The sequence below is a fragment of the Dendrobates tinctorius genome, unplaced genomic scaffold, assembly GCF_039654945.1.
Source record: "Dendrobates tinctorius isolate UK_male_01 unplaced genomic scaffold, ASM3965494v1 ptg000156l, whole genome shotgun sequence".
Lineage (NCBI taxonomy): Eukaryota > Metazoa > Chordata > Amphibia > Anura > Dendrobatidae > Dendrobates > Dendrobates tinctorius.
The window spans coordinates 32,112,443-32,137,595 of record NW_027361823.1 but is presented as its reverse complement, the minus strand read 5'-3'; the positions used below and the strand labels follow the sequence as shown (position 1 = coordinate 32,137,595).

The window sequence follows — 25,153 nt, the reverse complement described above, 5'->3', positions numbered from 1 at the left end:
ACACCTGGCCCCCGAGAGGCCCGTACAGACCACCGGCAGTCGGCACAGACCCCCCGCAGTCGGCACAGACCGCGCATCATGATGCGCACAGACCGCGCATCATGATGACGTCATTTCAGCAGCCAATCACAGCCATGCCAAAAGTTAACATGCCTAACAGGATGTGCCCACACTTCTGAGAATTCCCATTGGCTGAATCAAATCGAGCAGGCTGATAGCTTTATGGGAACTTCCGATTCTAGTATCCGATACGAAAAAGTATCGGAAGTCGGTATCGGAATTCCGATACAGCTAATATCGGCGATACCCGATACTTGTGGTATCGGAAAGCTCAACACTAGTCACGATCCATTTTTGGGTCTGTGTCAGTTTGGGCTTCTCTGATATAAACTTTTTTCCTTTCAGGTCATCGGGGGTTAATGTCAGTTATTTTCCCCCGGTTGCCGCTGGTGTTAATACATGTTTAGTTAGTCTGCTGGTGGTGACCACTCCCTCCTTCCTAGAAAAGGTCGCCTGAGGCATCAGCTGGGCTTGGTCATACACTTCCTTTTGGATACCAACCGTGGTGAAGACTGGAGCTACCTGGTGCAGTGGTGGTTCACCTTATCAGGAGCATTGATGGTTCTGCTGAAAGCTGAGTTCAGGAGCCTTACTCTGCTGTACGGTGCATTGCAGCAGGTAAAGCTAAGTTTTATATTTTAGTTGATTTGACCCCGAGGTGTCTAGTTTATCTTTCCTTTGGTTTTTGGTGCAGTTCACTTTTTTCCCTGTCTCACCTCCTGGGGACGGAGTTGGGGGTTTAGCTCAGGGCTAAACAGGAGATAGGGACAGGTCGGTGACTTGGGCCTCACTACCATCAAGTGTACCCCCAAGTTAAGGAAAGTCAGGGCACCCCCTTAGCCTGAGGGGCAGTTCAGGGGCCCAGGTTCCTCGTTCCCTATTTTCCCCCTACTGCCCAGTGACATTATTACCAACCACCCATTTTTTTCTGGTGAGCCATGGCCCAAATGCAGACCTTTGTCCAATTGCTGCAGACCTTCACTGAAGAGCGTGGGGTGCTGCGTGGTGTGGTGGAGCAGCAGCTGCAGCAGTTGGAGGGGTTCAGGGCCTCAGCTCAGGTGCAGGCTCAACCAGAACCCAAGTTATCTCTCCCAGACAGGTTTTCTGGAGGGAGAGATAATTTTTTGTTTTTTCAGGAGGCCCGCAAGCTATACTTCATTAGAGAATGAGGAACAGCGGGTGTAATTCATCATATCCCCCCTTAATGGTGATCCCCAATCCTGGGCCTTCTCCTTGCCGGCCGATTCATCATCTCTACGGTCGGTGTACGAGTTTTTTGCGGCTTTGGCGAATATGCCCCCTGTAGTCCTTGCTAGGGAGGAGGACTCATTGGTGCAGTCGGACGAGCCCAGGCAGGTGGGAGGAGTTGGTTCCCCAACGGTGTTGCCTGCGGTTCGTTGTGGTTTTGGGGCATGTTTTTGCTGTGGGAAGACTGGCCATTTTTTCAGGGTCTGCCCGGCTCGCGCCAAAACTTCTGTACAACCCAAGAAGCTGCGTCCCCCTGGTCGTGTGGAGGGAGGCAACCAGGGAGTGTATATTTCCTCTATTTTGCCCTCTCAGTGTACTATGTCAGCAGAAGTGTTGGTTGGCGGGGTACCTGATGGCATACTTAATGTTATCAAATTATGTGTAGTACCTGTGTGCTTAAAATGCTCACTATACCCCTGGGTAAAATCATTGAGGGGTGTATTTTAAAAAATGAGGTAAGTTGTGGGGAGTTTTCATTGTTTAGGCACATCAGGGGCTCTCCAAAGTTGACATGATGCCCTCAGACCATTTCATCAAAGTCTGCATTCCAAAACGTCACTCCTTCCTTTCCGAGCCCTGCCGTGCACCAACACAGTAGTTTTTCCTCCACATACGGGGTATTGGCATACTCAGGAGAAATTGCACAACAAATTTTGGGGACTATTTTCTCATGTTACCCTTGTGAAAATAAAAAAAATTGGGGCTAAAAGTAGATTTTTTTTTTGTAAAATGTGATTTTTATTTTCACAGCTCTCCGCTATAAACTTCTGTGCAGCACCTGGGGGTTCAAGGTGCTCACCACACATCTAGATACATTCCTTAATGGGTCTAGTTTCCAAAATGGGGTCACTTGTGTGGGGTTTCCACTGTTTAGGCGCGGCAGGGCCTCTCCAAATGCAACATGGTGTCTGCTAATTATTTCAGCAAATTTTACATTCAAGAAGTCAAATGGTGCTCCTTCTCTCCCGAGACTTGCCGTGCGCCCAAACAGTTTATTTCCCCCACAAATGGGGGTATTGGCATACTCAGGAGAAATTGTACAACAAATTTTAAGGTCCACTTTCTCCAGTTAGGCTTGTAGGCTGGTGGTGGGCTTGATGTCACTTTACAATACAAAGGTGACATCAATCCCACAAATAAGAACCCCACTTGCCACCGCTACAGGGCAAGTGGGAAAAGCTGGGCAAAGCGCCTGAATTGGTGCATCTAATAGATGTGCCTTTTCTGGACAGTTGCGGGCTGCTATTTTTAGGCTGGAGGGGTCAATATCCATGGCACCTTACCAGCCTGCAGGGGTAGGCTGATGGAAGTAATAGTCCCATCAGCTGCCGCCTGCTGTCTCTTTTATTACTTAAATGTAACTTTCATCATTCTCCCCTGCTCGCGCCAAGCAGGGGAGGATGATGAGAGCCGTGTTCAGCACCCGGCACTGGGGAACAGTGCTTACTGTAACGCTTCTTCCCTGGCATCTGTCCTTGTGGTACTGATGTGGCACACGCACACCACACGTGTGCCACAAGTATTACACACACACGGACACTGACATCTCTGGTACTGGAAATATCAGGACGTGTGAAAGAGGCGTTCTAGCGGGTTTTTATGTTTGGCTGATGTCACACACTAAGGCTAGTTTCCCACTTGCGCCTTTTAGCGCTGCGTTTCGAGCGCACATCAAATGCATGGAAAAAACGTGTGCAAACGCTTGTAAATGCTGCGATTTTTCGTCGCATCATCGTGCGCATTTCGACAAAAAAAGCAGCGTTTGTATGCGTTTTCAAGCGTTTTCTATGCGTTTGCGTTTTTAATGCGCATGATGTCACAATCACAGAAGGAAAATTCTAGAAAAATTCTTGCAACAGACACCACCAATGGGACATCAGTGGGCGTGTGTTATGGTAATTCTTTATATAGACCCTGTCTACAGCCGTACTATTCACATTTGCTTTCTTTTTCTCGTGTCAACATGGATCTGCGCTGGAAGAGTTTTCACTGTAACTTGGATCTGGACATCAGGATGGCTCAGGCTTATGCAGTTGCTTGCCATCACCAAAGGGAGAGAGAGAAACAGCAAAGATGGCAGCGGCGGCGTTTGTGGATACATCCGATTGTTGAACTCTGGGAGAGCCGGGGAGCGTACCACACCCTCTACAGTGAGCTCCAGGCAAACCCGGAGAAATGTACTGATTACACACGGATGTCCCAACAAAGCTTGAGGGATTTACTTGCTCGTGTTGAACAATCCATCCAGAGACAGGACACACAGCTCCATCGTACGATTCCTCCTGAGGAACGGCTCCTGGTCACATTACGGTACGTTATATTTACAAACCAATGCCTGCATAATTTTCTTTGTTGTGACATGTACTTTCCAAACCTGGCAGAATTATTTTTATGCTATGTACTAAATTGTTTTTTTCTTTTATTGTTTTAAAAAACCATATACAGAAATATTAATGTTATTTCTTTCTCTGTTTCGCAGATTCCTGGCAACTGGAGAGACCCTATCTTCACTACACTTCCAATACCAGATTGGAATCGCCACCTTGTCGGGAATTGTTGCGGACACCTGCCGGGCTTTGTGGAACGTTCTTTGTCCAGAATTTATGCCCCTGCCCACCGCAGAAAAGTGGATGGAAATTGCTGACAAATTCTGGACAGTCTGCAATTTCCCCAACTGTTTGGGAGCTGTTGATGGTAAACACATACAGATCATCAAACCGAAAAGAACTGGATCTGAGTACTATAACTACAAAAAGTACTTTTCTACAGTACTCATGGCCATTGCGGATGATGGATGTATGTTTGTAGCAGTGGACATTGGGGCATTTAGCCGTGGGAATGACTCCCAGGCTTTTAAAAACTTGGACATGGGCCAGAGGTTGTATGGCAACCAATTTAATTTCCCCATGCCATGGCCTCTTCCCCACACTGAAGCTCCGCCACAGCCCTTTGTAATGGTTGGGGATGAGGCTTTTCAAATGTGCGCAAACCTACTGAAACTCTACTCCAGCTGTGACTTGGACCACACCAAAAAAATCTTTAATTACAGGCTGACCAGGGCCAGAAGAACTGTAGAGTGTGCTTTTGGGATTCTTGTCTCCAGATGGCGAATTCTCGGCACAGCCATTAATCTTAAACTGGAAACAGTGGATGAGGTGGTGAAGGCGTGTGTGGTTCTACATAATTTTGTAATGGCTAAAGAGCACCCGACCTTTGAACTCGATATTGCTGCTCCTAACCCATTGCCTGAATTCACTCAGCACCCTCTCAGGTCATCCGTTGAAGTTGGCCAAATGAGGGACCAATTTGCGGCCTACTTCATCTCAGATGATGGACGGGTGGAATGGCAAGATCAAATGGTGTAAAAATATTTTCTTGTATGTATGTTAATAAAAAAGTTAATAAAATAACCTGTTTTGATACCTGTATCGAGTGCACTATGTCTTTTTACACTTCAATACAATAATCAACTGCCCTGCTGTACCTGTGAATTCATGATACTGCGTTTTGTGCATCATGAATTTACTAGCACTCCTGAAAAGGTGACTATACATACACACAATTTGTATGACCTTTATCAACTCTACAGTTTGCAGCGATGGTGGATAATACAAAGCGACGGTGGATAATACAAATAATATTTGTGTCACATGACCTGAATTTAAAATTTGTGAGTTAGTTATGCACTAGCATCCATCATTCGTTATGACACCTGACCATGTGACTCTAAATATTATTTGTAGGATCAACACTGTGGCTTAAGTTTGAACTGAGACTGTAGAGATAATAAAGTTTATAAAACTTCTACAATCCCCAGGCCTAGTGTCATGCTGAAGTGAGGACTAGTGTTGAGCATTCCGATACCGCAAGTATCGGGTATCGGCCGATACTTGCTGTATCGGAATTCCGATACCAACTTCCGATATTTTTTCAATATCGGAAGTCAGCATCGGAATCGGAAGTTGATTGACAGCCGAAATGACGTCATCATGATGCGCGGTGTGTGCGCATCATGATGCGCCGTCATTTCGGGCCTTCCGGGGGTCTCTGCCGGCCTGCCGGGGGGTTGTGTGGACTGCCCGGGGTCTGTACCGGCCTGCCGGTGGTCTGTGCACCCTGTGGGGGTCTGTACCGGCCTGCCGGGGGGCTGTGCCGGCCTCCCGGGGGGCTGTGCTGATGTCCGGGGGTCTGTGCAAGCATCGTCCGATGGGACTGTAAGTCCCATCTGGCGATGCCTGCTACCATGACAGTGATTGACACATTAGCCAATTATGGGACAGTAGTAGTCCCATCATCCGGCTAATGTGTTAAATGTTAAAAAAAAAAAAAAAATACTACATACATACTACATACATACTACATGCATGCTACATACATACTGCATGCTACATACATACTACATATATACTACATGCATGCTACATACATACTGCATGCTACATACATACTACATACATACTACATACATACCACATATATACTACATACATACTACATGCATGCTACATACATACTACATACATACTACATACATACTACATACATACCACATATATACTACATACATACTACATGCATGCTACATACATACCACATACATACTACATACATACTACATGCATGCTACATACATAACACATATATACTACATGCATGCTACATACATACTACATGCTACATACATACTACATACATACTACATGCATGCTACATACATACTACATATATACTACATGCATGCTACATACATACTACATGCTACATACATACTACATGCTACATACATACTACATATATACTACATACATACTACATATATACTACATACATACTACATACATGCTACATGCATGCTACATACATACTACATGCTACATACATACTACATACATACTACATACATACTACATACATACTACATACATACTACATGCATGCTACATACATACTACATGCATGCTACATACATACTACATGCATGCTACATACATACTACATGCATGCTACATACATACTACATGCATGCTACATACATACTACATGCTACATACATACTACATATATACTACATGCATGCTACATACATACTACATGCTACATACATACTACATATATACTACATACATACTACATACATACTACATGCATGCTACATACATACTACATGCTACATACATACCACATACATACTACATACATACTACATGCTACATACATACTACATATATACTACATGCATGCTACATACATACTGCATGCTACATGCATGCTACATACATACTACATACATACTACATGCTACATACATACCACATATATACTACATACATACTACATACAATACATTCATACAATACATACATAGACATACAGTACATATAACATAAAGTAACATACTTACCAATACTTGTTACATTGTGGGAAATTCCCACACAGCAATGGCATAAAGTGAGACTAGGGACTTTTTTTTTTTTAAGTGGCGGAGGAATACAGTGCGGAAGGATACCTACCTTCCGTCATTGGATTCCTGCAGCCCGTAGAGAACGGCAGCATCAGCTGATGCTGCCGTTCTCTACCCAAGATCGTCGTGGGACACACTCGTGGACTGATTCGGATCGTGGGTGAGTATTTTTGTGGTTTGTTATGTTAATATTTATTCCGTAAAAAACAATGGCTTTGGGGAACAATGTGACAAGTATTGGTAAGTATGTTACTCTATGTTATATGTACTGTATGTCTATGTATGTATTGTATGAATGTATTGTATGTAGTATGTATGTAGTATATATGTGGTATGTATGTAGCATGTAGTATGTATGTAGTATGTATGTAGCATGCATGTAGCATGCAGTATGTATGTAGCATGCATGTAGTATATATGTAGTATGTATGTGGTATGTATGTAGCATGTAGTATGTATGTAGCATGCATGTAGTATGTATGTAGTATGTATGTGGTATGTATGTAGCATGCATGTAGTATATATGTAGTATGTATGTAGCATGTAGTATGTATGTAGCATGCATGTAGTATGTATGTAGTATGTATGTAGCATGCATGTAGCATGCAGTATGTATGTAGCATGCATGTAGTATATATGTAGTATGTATGTAGCATATATGTAGTATGTATGTAGCATGTAGTATATATGTAGTATGCATGTTGCATGCATGTAGTATGTATGTTGCATGTAGTATATATGTAGTATGCATGTTGCATGTAGTATATATGTAGTATGTATGTTGCATGTAGTATATATGTAGTATGTATGTTGCATGTAGTATATATGTAGTATGCATGTTGCATGCATGTAGTATATATGTAGTATGTATGTTTCATGTAGTATATATGTAGTATGAATGTAGCAGGTATGTAGTATGTAGTATGAATGTAGCATGTATGTAGTATGCATGTTGTATGTATGTAGCATGTAATTTTTTTTTTTTTATTTTTTTTTTTACATTCAACACATTAGCCGGATGATGGGACTACTACTGTCCCATCATTGGCTAATGTGTCAATCACTGTCATGGTAGCAGGCATCGCCCGATGGGACTTGTAGTCCCATCGGACGATGCCTGCACAGACCCCCGAAGCCTGCACAGACCACCGGCAGGCCGGCACAGACCACCGGAGCCTGCACAGACCACCGGCAGGCCGGCACAGCCCCCCGGCAGGCCGGCACAGACCACCGGAGCCTGCACAGACCCCCTGGCAGGCCGGCACAGCCCCCCGAAAGGCCCGTACAGACCCCAGAGAGGCTGTACAAGGCAAAAACAGGGTTTTTCTTATTCCGATACCGGAAGTCCCATAGACTTGAATGGGACTTCCGGTATCGGAATCGGCGATACCGATACTTTTTTTTAAGATCGGCCGATCCATTCCGATCCAATACTTTGAAGTATCGGACGGTATCGCTCAACTCTAGTGAGGACACCAAAAATAACGCATCCTGACTTCAGAATGTTATCACACCTGGGCAGGTAAATACACATATGAATTAAACTACAGCATCGCTACAGTCTGCGTGAAATATATTCAGACTGAATCAACGCTGCAGGTGAAAAATTATATGTGTATTCACCAACCCAGTTTGGATATATAGTTGTGATACTTGGCCTGGGTATTGTACATATGACGTTTATTTTATGCATCATTTCCTCAGTTTATTCAACACTCACTGAATAGAGGATGTCGTTAATTACAAGGTATATCTAGAATCCTCCGGGTTAGTCTCACAATAACTGAATTGAGGATGGTAGAAAACAGACCATCCTCAATTCAATTTTTATGATACCTTTCAAGGTGACAATAGATATGCCTTGCACTCAACACCATCCTGTATTCAGCAATTTTAGCAAACTGAATAGACTGGTGGCGAAAATACAAGTCATATATTTGTGTTTTTGACAACACAAATCTCCTTGACAGACACAAGAAACATGTGTCAGTAGTGGAGTTATGAGTTGGCAAACACACAAAGTGTACGGCGCAGTGTTTGTATGGCGCAGTGTGTGTGCGGCGCAGTGAGTGTAGGCGACGAAAAACACATTAATCAAACTTTATTATGGTAAAGCAGAAATGAAAATTTATATTTTAAAAAAAAAATATGAAAAAATGACTTTATTTTTTACCGCGTTTGGGAGAAGATGAGAGCAAGTTTGGGGTGTGCAGTGACGATGAACGGCTTACAGTGGATGAAGGTGTTCTAGGGGAAGGGGCCATAAAAGTTGTGGGGGAAGGGAAGTCAGTGATGGAAATGGAGGTAGACTCACTACTAGGAGAGCAGGGAGGTACAGTTAAAGTTTTGCGACCTTTGTTGTTTCTCCTGAGACTGTCCTGCCTGGACCTCCTTGTGCCCCATGACCGCCTTGATTCTTGGCTCCGGCTGGAACTTGGGCAAATAAGGAATTGAGGTCCCCCGTTTGCTGATGCTGCTGCTGTGGCTGCTGCTGCTGTGGCTGCTGCGGCTGCTGCTGCTCAGTGGTGGCAGTGGCAGTGCTTGTCCTCGCATGTGGACTGGTGGCGGTAGTGCTGCTCCATGTTTGCAGAGTGGTGGCAGCAGGGCTACTACATGTAAGAGTGGTGGCGGCAGGGCTGTTCCTCGTTTGAGCAGTGGTCACGGTGACTGTGCTCCAAGCAGGCGTGGGGGTGGCTGTGGTGCTCCAGCTGCACTCCGACTTGTGGTGTAATGTTGGCTGTCAAGGCTTTGAATAGAGGTGGCCATGCAGTGATATGCAGCAGGTCAGTAGTTCGGTGTGTCGAGTCAGTGGTGGCACAGTTGGAAATGACACCACTGACTGCTGTATATACCGATTCTGCTGCATAGCCTGCAAGTAAGCAGTGTTGCAGGCCTGCAACACACTCAGCTGTTGATCAGGACTAAGGTGTACCGCCATGCCCCATTCAATTTTACTGAAAAAATGGTGCGCTGGTCTGTTGAGGTCGGCCTCCAGACAGTCAAGGCACTGTTCGACAGACTGGAAGCAGTGTTCCATGTGGTTAAAACCTCATTCCATGAGTGAAAAACCACTTTCCACTCTGTCTGACGGCGACTTGAGGCTGGCATGAAAGGCCTCGCTCAAGTGCATGAACTCGGGCAAGACAGGCTTGTCCAAGGCCCTCTGCCACTGGCGGGTAATGCCCGCATAAGCAGTGGCAGAGACCTGGGACAGGGGAACACCTGATTGACCAGCTTCCTGGTCCCCAGCTGTCCATATTGCAATCTGCTTCCTGGCTGTCGGAAGGCTGGGACAGGTCCGAGGTCATACAATGAAGGACCGCTCCAGGGACAGGTTGCAGGGTGCTGCTTCAGGTGCTGTGGAAAGAAAAGAAAAACATTACTATCATGCATTTACAAAGAAGCATCAGCTGTGGAATAGAAAAGCATAGATTTAAGAAAAAAAAACCCAAAATACTTACGCTCTTAGGAACTCCAAATTGCGATGGTACCGGTATTTGGTTCTGGTCCTTGCCGCTGACTCACTGCAAACCTGTCCCTCAGCACGAACATCAGTGTTGAAGTGGTCCTTCATCGAGCGCCAACGTGTTCGGACTTTGTTCACTGTTGGAAAAACAAGGAAAATACATTGATGTGTTTAATGCAAGATATATTCTATCAATAAACACAACAGGGCCATCAGGAAAAACAGTAAAGGCAGCACAATTCAGCAATACAATACCCAAAGCAGTCACTGTTGATCCTGATATTACTGTTCTGTTTCCTGCTAGAATACATCTAGCTGGAAACACAACAGTGTCAACAAGGACAATAGTCACTGCGGCATCACAGAGCAGGGAAATACTTACTTTTTGGAGGTTGCAGGGGCGCTATCCCAGGCATCCATCAATGCTGTGGCCACCTCATTCCATAGCCGCCGGGTCACCACATTGTCCTTGTGAAGCAGGTCACGGCTGTCCCACAATGGGACACGCTCCTGGACCAGGTGGATTAGGTGTTCATTATCCAGGTAGATGTCTTCATCCCGTTGTGGAACCTATAAAAAAAATTCATTAGAATATTGGAATGTTGTGTGAATTAAAAAGTTCAAAAAATAAACAAAGCATTAGTACATAATACATTTGACAAGACAGGCATACATTTTAGATGTAAGAATACTCACATTCTTGCTGCTGAAGCTTTAACCCCTTCACCCCCAAGGGTGGTTTGCACGTTCAAGACCGGGCCAATTTTTACAATTCTGACCACTGTAGCTTTATGAGGTCATAACTCCGGAACGCTTCCATGGATCCCGGTGATTCTGACACTGTTTTCTCGTGACATATTGTACTTCATGTTAGTGGTAAAATTTCATTCAAATAACTTGCGTTTATTTGTGAGAAAAACGGAAATTTGGCGAAAATTTTGAAAATTTCGCAATTTTCCAACTTTGAATTTTTTTGCCCTTAAATCACAGAGATACGGCACACAAAAAACTTGATAACTAACATTTCCCACATGTTTACTTTACATCAGCACAATTTTGGAACCAAAATTTTTTTTTGTTAGGAAGTTATAAGGGTTAAAAGTTGACCAGCGATTTCTCATTTTTACAACACCATTTTATTTTTAGGACCACATCACATTTGAAGCCACTTTGAGGGCACCCCTTAAGGTGCTCAAAACCACATTCAAGAAGTTTATTAACCCTTTAGGTGTGTCACAGGAATTTTTTTGAATATTTAAAAAAAAATGAACATCTAACTTTTTTTCATAAAAAAAATACTTCAGGTTCAATTTTTTTATTTTACCAAGGGTAACAGGAGAAATTGAACTGCAAAAGTTATTGTGCAATTTGTCCTGAGTACGCAGATACCTGATATGTGGGGGGGAACGACTGTTTCGGCGCATGGCAGAGCTCAGAATGGAAGGAGCGCCGTTTGACTTTTTCAATGCAAAATTGGCTGGAATTCAGATTGGACGCCATGTCACGTTTGGAGAGTCCCTGATGTACCTAAACAGTGGAAACCCCCTACAAGTGACCCCATTTTGCAAACTAGACCCCCCAAGGAACTTATCTAGATATGTGGTGAGAACTTTGAACCCACAAGGGCTTTACAGAAGTTTATAACGTACAGCGGTACAATTAAAAAATCATATTTTTTCCACAAAAATGATCTTTTCACCCCAATTTTTATTTTCCCAAGGGTAACAGGACCCTAAAAGTTATTGTGCAATTTGTCCTGAGTACGCTGATACCCCACATGTGGGGGTAAACCACTATTTGGGCGCATGGCAGAGCTCGGAAGGGAAGCAGCGCCATTTGACGTTTTTGGCTGGAATTGAGATCGGACACCATGTCGCGTTTGGAAAACCCCTGATGTACCAAAACAGTGGAACCCCCCACAAATGACACCATTTTGGAAACTAGACCCTCTAAGGAACTTATCTAGATGTGTGGTGAGAACTTTGAACCCCCATGGGCTTCACAGAAGTTTATAACATAAAGCCATACAATTAAAAAATCATATTTTTTCCACAAAAATGATCTTTTCACCCTCAATTCTTATTTTTCCAAGGGTAACAGGACCCTAAAAGTTATTGTGCAATTTGTCCTGAGTACGCTGATACCCCACATGTGGGGGTAAACCACTATTTGGGCGCATGGCAGAGCTCGGAAGGGAAGCAGCGCCATTTGACGTTTTTGGCTGGAATTGAGATCGGACACCATGTCGCGTTTGGAAAACTCCTGATGTACCAAAACAGTGGAACCCCCCACAAATGACACCATTTTGGAAACTAGACCCCCTAAGGAACTTATCTAGATGTGTGGTGAGCACTTTGACCCCCCCAGTGCTTCACAGAAGTTTACAACGCCCGGGCGTGAAAATAAAAAATTTGTATTTTTTCCACAAACATGATCTTTTAGTCACCATTTTTTTATTTTCCCAAGAGTACCAGGAGAAATTGGACCCCAAAAGTTGTTGTCCAATTTGTCCTGAGTATGCTGATACCCCATATGTGGGTGAAAACTACTGTATGGGCACACGTCGGGGCTCGGAAGGGAAGTAGTGACGTTTTGGAATGCAGACTTTGATGGAATGGTCTGCGGGTGTCATGTTGCCTTTGGAGAGTCCCTAATGTACCTAAACAGTGGAAACTCCCCACAAATGACACCATTTTGTATACTAGACCCCCCAAGGAACTTATCTAGATGTGTGGTGAGCACTTTGAACCCCCAAGGGATTCACAGAAGTTTATAATGCCAGGGCATGAAAATAAAAAAATCGTATTTTTTCCACAAACATGATCAATTAGTCCCCAATTTTTTTATTTTCCCAAGGGTAACAGGAGAAATTGAACCCCAAAAGTTGTCCAATTTGTCCTGAGTATGCTGACACCCCATATGTGGGATAAAACTACTGTATGGACACACGTCAGGGCTCGGAAGGGAAGTAGTGACGTTTTGGAATGCAGACTTTGATGGAATGGTCTGCGGGTGTCATGTTGCCTTTGGAGAGCCCCTAATGTACCTAAACAGTGGAAACCCCCACAAATGACCCCATTTTGGAAACAAGACCCCCTAAGGAACTTATCTAGATGTGTGGTGAGCGCTTTGAACCCCCAAGGGCTTCACAGAAGTTTATAATGCCCGGGCATGAAAATAAAAAAATCGTATTTTTTTCCACAAACATGATCAATTAGTCCCCAATTTTTTCATTTTCCCAAGGGTAACAGGAGAAATTGGACCCCCAAAAGTTGTTGTCCAATTTGTCCTGAGTACGCTGACACCCCATATGTGGGAGAAAACTACTGTATGGACACACGTCGGGGCTCAGAAGGGAAGCAGTGACGTTTTGGAATGCAGACTTTGATGGAATGGTCTGCGGGTGTCATGTGCGTTTGGAGAGCCCCTGATGTACCTAAACTATTGAAACTCCCCACAAGTGACCCCATTTTGGACACTAGACCCCCCACGGAACTTATCTAGATGTGTGGTGAGCACTTTGAACCCCCAAGTGCTTCACAGAAGTTTATAACACTCGGACGTGAAAATAAAAAAATCATTTTTTTCCACAAAAATGATATTTTTGCCCCCAATTTTTTATTTTCCTAAGGGTAACAGGAGAAATTGGACCCCAAAAATTGTTTTGCAATTTGTCCTGAGTAGGCTGATACCCTACATGTGGGGGTAAAACACTGTTTGGGCGCATAGCAGAGCTTGGAAGGGAAGGAGCACTATTTGACTTTTTCAACTCAGAATTGGCTGGAATTGAGATCAGACGCCATGTTGCATTTGGAGAGCCCCTGATGTGCCCAAACAGTGGAAACCCCCAATTCTAACTCCAACCCGAACCCCAACACGCCCCTACCCCTAACCCTAGCCCTAACCCTAGCCCTAACCCTAACTCTAGCCCTAACCCTAACCCTAGCCCTAACCCTAACCCTAGCCCTAACCCTAACCCTAGCCCTAACCCTACCCCAACAAACCCCTAACCCTAATGGAAAAATGGAAATAAATACTTTTTTTTATTTTATTATTTTTCCCTAACTAAGGGGGTGATAACGGGGGGTTTGATTTACTATTTATGGTGGTTTTTATGTTTGGCGGCTGTCGCACGCTAAAAGACGCTTTTTATTGTAAAAATAGTTTTTGCATCACCACATATTGAGAGCTATCATTTTTCCGTATTTTGACCCACCAAGTCATGTGAGGTCTTATTTTTTGCGGGACTAGTTGACGTTTTTATTGGTACCATTTTCGGGCACGTCGAATTTTTTGATCGCTTTTTATTCTGATTTTTGGGACGCAGAATTAACAAAAACCAGCGTTTCATGAATTTCTTTTGGGGGGGGTGCGTTTACACCGTTCCGCGTGCGGTAAAATTGATAAAGAGGTTTTATTCTTCACATCAGTACGGTTACAGCGATACCTCATTTAGGTCTTTTTTTATGTTTTTGTCGGTTTTATGCAATGAAAACTATTTTATATAAAAAATAATTATTTTTGCATCGCTTTATTCAGCGAGCTATAACTTTTTTATTTTTTCGCTGATGATGCTGTGTGGTGGCTCGTTTTTTGCGGGACAAGATGACGTTTTCAGCGGTACCATGGATATTTATATTCGTCTTTTTGATCGCGCGTTATTACACTTTTTGTTTGGTGGTATGATAATAAATCATTATTTTTTGCTTCGTTTTTTATTTTTATTTTTTAAGGGGTTCGCTAAAGGGGTTAACTAATGGGACAGATTTATAGGGCGGGTCGTTATGGACGTGGCGATACCTAATATGTGTACTTTTATTGTTTTTTTTTTTATTATTTCCAAAAAATGGATTTATTGGGGGAATATTTTTTTTTTTTTTCTAATATATTTGGCGATTTTTTTAAAATTATTTTTACACTTTTTTTATTTTTTTTTTTACTTTATTAAATAGTCCCAGGTGTGACATCACTGTCCTGTGACAGATCGCTGATCTGTCACATCACAGATCACTGTGACAGATCAGCAATCTGTCACAGGCATTGAAGAAGACTTCCTCATGCCTGCTCTTTGCAGGCACTGAGGAAGCCAGCTTCCTCAGGCCCCCGTCGCCATCTTGGATTCGGGGGCCTGGAGGAAAGGAGCCCCCCGCAGCAGCGCTGCACATTGCGCTGCCGTGGGGGGCTCAGGGAAGCACGGAGGGAGCCCCCTCCCTGCCGATGCTTCCCTTTAACCCCCGGTACACCGCGATCGTGTTTGATCGCGGTGTGCAAGGGGTTAACGTGTCGGGGGCGGTCCGTGACCGCCCCTGACACATTGTGCCGGGTGTCAGCTGTGATAACCAGCTGACACCCGGCCGCGATCAGCGGCGCTCACCACGTGGGCGCCGCTGATCGCGGTAGACGTACTATCCCGTCCACGGTCATACGGGCCCGGGTACCGTGGACGGGATAGTACGTCGGATGTCAGGAAGGGGTTAATCCAAAATGCTCTCTTGTTTTGCAAGGTGTCTGCTCTCCAGGCTGTCTGTACAGTTGTGGTATAGTGCAGGCAGACACCTTCTTTTATCTAGACTCATCTTAAACAATGTTTCTTGTGTAGGGGGTGGTTTGAACCAGTGTCTAGACATTGTTTACTCAAACTTTGCATGCGCTGATATGCGCTGACATGCGCTGAGCCAAGCGCTCGCCAGCGCACACATAGACTGTAATGTTATTTTTTTGCGCATTACGTGCGCACACGTGCGCATGCGCTTTTTTTAAGCTGTTGGGCGTAACAAACAATGCAACATGTAGCGTCTGGAGCATCTGGGTGCACACCTGGAAAATGCGCAGCGCATGACAAACGCTGATGAACGCGTGCAAGCGCTTGATCATGCGCACCCATGTTAAAGATAGGGGAGCATTGCGCATGCTTACAATAGCGCACGATGCGCTGCGTGATAAAACGCTAATGTGAAACCAGCCTTAAAGACGCTTTTTATTGCAAAAAATTGTTTTTGTATCACCATATCTTGAGAGCTATCATTTTTCCATATTTTGGCCCATAAAGTCATGTGAGGGCTTCTTTTTTTTGCAGGACGAGCTGACGTTTTTATAGATACCATTTTTTGATCGCTTTCTATTCTGATTTTTGTGGAGGCAGAATGAACAAAAACTAGAATTCATTATTTTATTTTTTTTTTTTGGGGGGGCGTTTATACCATTTTGTGTGTGGTATAATTGGTAAGGCAGGCTTATTCTTTGGATCAGTACGATTACAGCGATACCACATTTAGATTTTTTTATGTTTTGGCATTTTTACACAATAAAAACTTTTATAGAAAAGATAATTATTTTAGCATTGCTTTATTCTGAGAGCTATAACTTTTTTATTTTTCCACTGATGGAGCTGTATGGTGGCTTGTTTTTTGCGGTACAAGATGACGTTTTCAGCAGTACCATGTTTATTTATATCCGTAATTTTTATTGCGTTTTATTTCACTTTTTCCAAGCTCTACGGTGATAAAGCATAATTTGCTACTTTTTTTTGCTTTTCTTTATGGCGTTCACTGAAGGGGTTAACTAGTGTGACACCTTTCTAGATCAGATTTTTATGGACGCGGCAATACCAAACGTGTATTTTTTTTAATTAATTTTTTTACTTAAAAGTGTGTATTTATTAGTGAATTTTTTATTACCGTACTTTTGATATTTTTTAATTTTTTTTTACATATTTTTTTTCTTTTTTCTTTTTTGCTTAGTCCAATTATGGGACTTTCACTTTTTTCACTTTGATGGTTTAATGCATTGAAATGCACTAGCATTGCAGTGCATTATACCTATACTGAAAGCGTCTGGCACCATGCTGTGAGCATGGTCTCATAGGTTTTCCCAAGATTGATGGATGCACACAACTTATTTGCAGCTATGCTCACAGTAGGGCAAAGCATACTGTCCATGCGCTCACAGTAGGGCAAAGCATACTGTGCATGCGCGAGAGCATATTGCAATGCGCATGCGCAAAATATGGCCGCGAACTACGAAAGTTAGAACTATTATGTACAGCAGCCAAGGAGGGGTGGAGTGAAGGACCAAAGACAACGCCCATTGGACCGAACCCAACTCATTAACATACAGCTCAGGTGAAATAAAAAAGGTATTTATGGGTGATACATGGGGAGTCATGGGGGTTCAAAAGTAGTTGGGCAATGCAATGCATAGCTGACACTAAATCCAATGATATTTTTAGCTGATAAGCCTAAAATGTGGTGACAGATTCCCTTTAATATTTTTCTAGAATACTCTTTATGTGACCATGATTTACAAAATTTAAGCCTTATCAGAAGGTCTAAGATATTCATGCCTGTTTTTTTCTTGATTTGTGAGATAGAGAGTCACTTACTAGGGTGGCCGTTCTTCATAAAGCATGACCTATATTGAGTTGTCACTACAATGCTGCTTATAAGAATCCTCTTTCATGTAGGAATGCTAACACTCGTGTTGGTAGATTTAGTGTCTTTCATGCTTATTTAGTTGACTAGCATGAGGAAGACATGAGACAGGGGTCCACTTCCAGTTACATTTGATGGTGAATTGCTAGTTTGTCAGTTTCCTATTTCCGTTCCCAAAGTAAATGTGACGCTAGTCACAAACCATGGCTAGGCCGTGAATAAGCAAAGTCAGATGTTCCGTGGTCAATACCTAAAGATCACGTAATAACCCAAGGGAAAATACGAAGTCGCAAGTCAGGTCACATGCCAGGGTTAGAATGCCAGAGAAATAGAGGATCCAAACATAGTTATTAAAGTTGAAGGAAGACTTTAAGTCCATCTAGTTCAACCCATATCCTATCCTAACTTGCCCTAACATGTTGATCCAGAGGAAGGCAAAAAAAACCCATGTGGCAAACAGTAAGCTTCACATTGGGGAAAAAAAATTCCTTCCCCACTCCACATACGGCAATCAGCCTAGCTCCCTGAATCAATGCAATATTAAGGAAACTAGTGTATATACCCTGTAATATTATGCTTTTCAAAGTCAGCAACAAAATATCAGATGCAAAGTGGCAATGACAAACGGGTAGTCTGAACACGGTCCAAAAGTCAGCAGCAGAATGTCAGATGCAAATGGGCAATGGCAAAGGGGCAATGACAAATGGGTATTCTGAATATGGTCCAAAGGTCAGCACCAAAAGAAGATCAGAACTTACAGCACAGGGTACAGGCGAACACACCAGAGATCACCAGCTTAGAACAAGCTTTTGACTGGCAATGATCTGGGCCAGACAGCTCACCTACAGAAACCCCCAGCACCCCGAATAGGAGATGCATGTATGATAGGTGCAATGTGCATTTAGATTGTGAGCCCCATCGGGGACAGTGCCGATAATGTATGTAAAGCGCTGTGGAATTAATGGTGCTATATAAATGAGTATTATAATAATAACTAGATTAAGGCCCGATGCTATCGCATCGGGAGGATGCGATAGCATCACACCTCTTGCCATGTTAACCCTCAACACACACACTCCTCAACACACACTCCTCTCACCTTTCACCATCTCCACTCACTCTTTCACTGCACATACGACCCCTTCTCTCACTCCGTCTCTCATACTCACGCCGTCATCGCCGCTGCTCCACGATCCCCGACATCTTCTTCCGCCGGCGCCATCCTGGATCCAGACGTTGTCCACGCCGGCGACATGTTCTTGCGGCGACGCCATCTTGAGTATCGTGAAATCCCGCGATAGTCAAGATAGCGTCGCCGGAAGAACATGTCGCCGGCATGGACGACATCGGGATCCAAAATGGCGTCGGCGTAATCTCGCGAGATTTCGCCGACGCCATCTTTTTGGATCCCGAGTCGTCCACGCCAGCAACATGTTCTTGCGGCGACGCCATCTTGAATCTCGCGGGATTTCACGAAATCCAAGATGGTGTCGCCGCAAGAACATGTCGGCGGCCTGGAGAACGTCTGGATCCAGGATCACGGCGGCGGAGGAAGATGTCGGGGCAGCGACGATGACGGTGTGAGTATGAGAAACGGAGTGAGAGAAAGGAACGTATGTGGAGTGAAAGAGTGAGTGGACGTGAGTGGAGGTGAAAGGTGAGAGTAGTGTGTGTTGAGGCGGTGTGGTGTGTTGAGGGTTAACATATGCGTGTGTGTGGTGACGTCACCGGTTACAACTGGATGGAAGTTGTTACAACTGGAAGCTGCTTAGGGCATTTATTATTATAGATGATGAGGAAGAAGCCGTCTGTTGTTGGCGGTGATGGCGTGTAGAGGCTTCTTCAGCCAATGTAATAGATTTAGAGTTAGGGGATTCGTGTGTGAGACGACGGCGTTTATAAGCCTTAATCTTGTCAAGTCGATGCTGTTTTTCCTCAGGAGTCTCATTAGCACGGCGTTGTTTTTGTCGTAGTGCTAAAGCTGCTTTCCTTTCACTGGCTTTGGCATACTGTGCATCGGTATTGAATGGTGGTATTGATAGGGCAGAAACAGATTGCTGATTAGTTATGTCAGTGAACGGCATATGGGATGAAGTGTAGCAGTAAATTGTTCCACTTGCTGATGTGGAAGCATCCTGTTGTGAGTCTAATAATAATGATGAGGAAGAGGCCGTCTGTTGTCGGCGGTGACGGCGTGCAGAGGCTCCTTCAGCCAATCTTATGGATTTAGAGTTAGGGGATTCGTGTGTGAGGCGACAGCGTTTATAAGCCTTAATCTTCTCAAGGCGATGGTGTTTTTCCTCAGGAGTCTCATTAGCACGGCGTTGTTTTTGTTGTAGTGCTAAAGCTGCTTTCCTTTCACTGGCATTGGCATACTTTTTGTTATGACTCATGTTGGCACAGGTAAAGGAGTCTATTTGGCAGTTATCTGGCAGTGAAGAAGGCGTCCTGGAGTATTGTAGAGTAAACAGATACTAATTGACCCTGTAATTGCCCAGCAGTAGTTATGAAGTGGTAGTGGCAAATTGGCCCTGTAGTTAGACACCGGCAGAGGAGCAAGGCAGCAGTAGTTATGGCGGTAGAGGCAAATTGGCCCTGTAATTAGACACCGGCAGAGGAGCAAGGCAGCAGTAGTTATGGCGGTAGAGGCAAATTGGCCCTGTAATTAGACACCGGCAGAGGAGCAAGGCAGCAGTAGTTATGGCGGTAGAGGCAAATTGGCCCTGTAATTAGACACAGGCAGTGAACAGTCAGAGGAGCAAGGCAGCAGTACTTATGGCGGTAGAGGCAAATTGGCCCTGTAATTAGACACCGGCAGAGGAGCAAGGCAGCAGTAGTTATGGCGGTATAGGCAAATTGGCCCTGTAATTAGACACCAGCAGAGGAGCAATGCAGCAGTAGTTATGGCGGTAGAGGCAAATTGATCCTGTAATTAGACACCGGCAGAGGAGCAAGGCAGCAGTAGTTATGGCGGTAGAGGCAAATTGATCCTGTAATTAGACACCAGCAGAGGAGCAAGGCAGCAGTAGTTATGGCGGTATTGGCAAATTGGCCCTGTAATTAGACACCAGCAGAGGAGCAATGCAGCAGTAGTTATGGCGGTAGAGGCAAATTAGCCCTGTAATTAGACACTGGCAGAGGAGCAAGGCAGCAGTAGTTATGGCGGTATAGGCAAATTGGCCCTGTAATTAGACACCGGCAGAGGAGCAAGGCAGCAGTAGTTATGGCGGTATAGGCAAATTGGCCCTGTAATTAGACACCGGCAGAGGAGCAAGGCAGCAGTAGTTATGGCGGTAGAGGCAAATTAGCCCTGTAATTAGACACCGGCAGAGGAGCAAGGCAGCAGTAGTTATGGCGGTATAGGCAAATTAGCCCTGTAATTAGACACCGGCAGAGGAGCAAGGCAGCAGTAGTTATGGCGGTAGAGGCAAATTAGCCCTGTAATTAGACACCGGCAGAGGAGCAAGGCAGCAGTAGTTATGGCGGTATAGGCAAATTGGCCCTGTAATTAGACACCAGCAGAGGAGCAATGCAGCAGTAGTTATGGCGGTAGAGGCAAATTGATCCTGTAATTAGACACCGGCAGAGGAGCAAGGCAGCAGTAGTTATGGCGGTAGAGGCAAATTAGCCCTGTAATTAGACACCGGCAGAGGAGCAAGGCAGCAGTAGTTATGGCGGTAGAGGCAAATTAGCCCTGTAATTAGACACCGGCAGAGGAGCAAGGCAGCAGTAGTTATGGCGGTAGAGGCAAATTAGCCCTGTAATTAGACACAGGCAGAGGAGCAAGGCAGCAGTAGTTATGGCGGTAGAGGCAAATTAGCCCTGTAATTAGACACCGGCAGAGGAGCAAGGCAGCAGTAGTTATGGCAGTATAGGCAAATTGGCCCTGTAATTAGACACCGGCAGTAAACAGGCATAGGACCAAGGCAGCAGTAGTTATGGTGGTACAGGCAATGCCAAGCGTCCGCACAGCAAGTCGGCGTGAGGTTAATGACGCAATTTCACGAATGCAAGATGGCGTCGGTGAAATCTCGCGAGATTTCGCCGACGTCGTTAAGGCTGTGTGCACACGCTGCGGATTAGGTGCGGATTCATCCGCGCGGATTTTGTAAAATCCACAGGTGAAACCGCAGGTCAAAAGACCTGCGATTTTACCTGCGGATTGCTCTGCGGTTTTGCCCTGCGGTTTTTCATCTCCTCAATAGAGGAGATGGCAAACCGCAGGAGAATCCGCAGAAAGAATTGACATGTCAATTCTTTCTGCGGATTGAAAACCGCAGATAATCCGCGTGGAAAATTCCGCACCGTCTGCACTGCGGTTTTTGATTCCCATAGGGAATCATGGTACTGTACACCGCAGCAAAAACTGCTGCGGGTCCGCAGCGGCCAAAACCGCTGCGGAACCGCAGCAAAATCCGCAGCGTGTGCACACAGCCTCACACCTCTTGCCATGTTAACCCTCAACACACCACACCGCCTCAACACACACTCCTCTCACCTTTCACCTCCACTCATGTCCACTCACTCTTTCACTCCACATACGTTCCTTTCTCTCACTCCGTTTCTCATACTCACACCGTCATCGTCGCTGCCCCGACATCTTCCTCCGCCGCCGCGATCCAGGATCCAGACGTTCTCCAGGCCGCCGACATGTTCTTGCGGGACGCCATCTTGGATTTCGTGAAGTCCCGCGATATTCAAGATGGCGTCGCCGCAACAACATGTCGCTGGCATGGGCGACATCGGGATCCAAAATGGCGTCGGCGTAATCTCGCGAGATTTCGCCGACGCCATCTTTTTGGATCCCGATGTCGGCGGCCTGGAGAACGTCTGGATCCTGGATCGCGGCGGCGGAGGAAGATGTCGGGGCAGCGACGATGACGGTGTGAGTATGAGAAACGGAGTGAGAGAAAGGAACGTATGTGGAGTGAAAGAGTGAGTGGACATGAGTGGAGGTGAAAGGTGAGAGGAGTGTGTGTTGAGGCGGTGTGGTGTGTTGAGGGTTAACGTGCGTGTGTGTGTGGTGACGTCACCGGTTACAACTGGACGGAAGTTGTTACAACCGGAAGCTGGTTAGGGCATTTATTATTATAGATAATGTGAGATGCATACCCCTAATGCAGCAACCGACCGGCTGTGACCCCTGGGCAGAGGTAAACGAGATATCCCACTTCTGACCTCCCCCCACCTTTGTAAATCCCACGGTAAATGATCGGGGGTCGCTGGCCACCTGCGGCTATTGTAATGTACGTCTGGCGTCTTAATTGGGAAAAAGGAGGATGAATGAACTCATGGAGATCAACATCCAACACTGCGGAGACACCATCACATGTTTCTCAACGCAGTGATTCTAGAGCAATGCCCCCATCCCTTATGGGAAATATGTAAAAACATGCAAAACACAAGCCGCGGAGACACCATCACATGTTTCTCAACGCAAGCAATGACTAGCCAGGTCTTTCCCTGGGAAGGAACAACCATGGGAAGGGCAGTCTCCAATGGAGGAAACCACCTATGCCAAAACATGGTATCATCCACAGACAGCTGTTTCGGGGTATTGCCCCTCATCAGTGTGGAGTAGGAAACTGGACAGTAGGAGCAATGCCTAGTAGAAGACTGTGAAAAATGTGGATGAATGAACTCATGGAGATCAACATCCAACACTGCGGAGACACCATCACATGTTTCTCAACGCAGTGATTCTAGAGCAATGCCCCCATCCCTTATGGGAAATATGTAAAAACATGCAAAACACAAGCCGCAGAGACACCATCACATGTTTCTCAACGCAACGCCAGCGCATTGGCAAGAGGGGAGACCGCTCCAAGGCCGAATTACACCCCCTCCCCATTGTGGAGGAGCCATTTAGCTGAGTAGCGGTCGATCTGATAGGGCCGTTAGCCAAATCCAGACTGTCAGGGAAAAAGTATATATTGACAGTGGTAGATTATGCCACACGGTATCCAGAGGCGGTTGCATTACCTAACATACTGGCAGAGATGGTGGCGGCTGCCCTGCTCCAGGTTTTCTCATGGGTTGGATTTCCCCGAGAGGTTATCTCAGACCAGGCTACCCAGTTTACAGCAGAGGTGACCAACTGTGGAAGCTGTGCGGCATAAAGTCCATTAGAAGCGCCCCATGTCACCCGCAAACCAATGTGTTGTGTGAACGTTTTAATGGAACATTAAAACAACTCATTGGGACTTTTACCAGGACCTACAGGGACTGGGAGAAATTCTTGCCACACCTCCTGTTTGCCTATCGGGAGGTGCCCCAAGAATCCACGGGGTTCTCCCCGTTCGAACGGTTATACGGGAGGTGGGTGAGGGACCCCTAGACTTAGTGCGAGACCACTGGGAAGGGGAGGGAACCATAGAAGGGATACCTATTGTGCCCTATGTGCTGGAATTCTGGGACCGCCTACAGGAGCTGATTCAGGCTGTATGTGGGAACATGCAGGTGGCCCAATGGCGCCAGCACGTGTGGTACGATCGGAGGGCCAGAGAACGCACCTTTGAGATAGGACAGAAGGTCCTGGTGTTAGAACCAACTAGGCAGAACAAGTTCAAAGCTGCATGGCAGGGCCCTACCAGGTAGTGGGGAAAATAGCCGACACCACCTACAATGTCGCCGATTGTGACGACCCCAGGGTTATCCACATGTTCCACGTGAATATGCTGAAGCCCTACCGGGAGCGCCCTGAAGAGGTAGTGGCCATCTGTGCACCTGAAGCAGAGGATTTAGCAGGACTCCCCTTGCCTGATGTCTTAGGGGAGAGGACTCAGTCTAAAACATGGGACCAGGTACACTTGGGAGAAAACCTAGGGCCCCGGGAGAGACAGCAGGCGGAGGCGTTGTTGAGGCAGTGACAGAGGATGTTTTCAGAGAGACCGGGGTACACCAGCCTGGCACAACACTTGGTTGAGACCCAGGATCAGACCCCCCTGAGACAACCCCCCTTCCACATCCCTGAGTCTGTACGAGAAGGGATGCGACAAGAGATACAAGAGATGTTGTGTTTAGGGGTCATTGAAGAGTCAGATAGTCCCTGGGCATCCCCTGTAGTGTTAGTACTCTAGAAAGATGGGACTACCCGGTTTGTGTAGACTATCGCAAGCTAAATGAGAAAACGGTGACGGATGCATATCCATGCCGCGTGTGGATAAGTTGTTAGACCTGCTGGCGGGGGCAAAGTATTTGACCACCATCGATCTATGCAAAGGCTATAGGCAGATCCCCCTAAGTCCTGATGCTATTTCCAAGTCTGCATTTGTCACCCCGTTCGGCTTACTCCAGTTTCGAGTTATGCCATTCGGGATGAAGAATGCCCCTGCGACCTTCCAGAGGCTGGCTGACCGGCTTCTGGATGGTCTCCAGGACTATGCTTGTGCCTACCTGGATGACATCGCCATCTACAGCGCGACATGGGGTGAGCATCTAAATCACCTAGAGACAGTATTGGACAAGATCCACAAGGCTGGAATCACC

General features: G+C 45.4%; 1 long non-coding RNA gene across 1 annotated transcript in view; it reads left to right on the top strand.

The window, feature by feature from the left end:
• Positions 1-546: 546 nt before the first annotated feature.
• LOC141051262 (uncharacterized) overlaps positions 547-25,153 on the top strand; it is a 50,404-nt gene continuing 25,797 nt past the window's right edge. Inside the window, exon 1 of the long non-coding RNA XR_012220612.1 lies at positions 547-678. This is a non-coding gene — a long non-coding RNA (uncharacterized lncRNA). The remainder of the gene's footprint in view (positions 679-25,153) is intronic.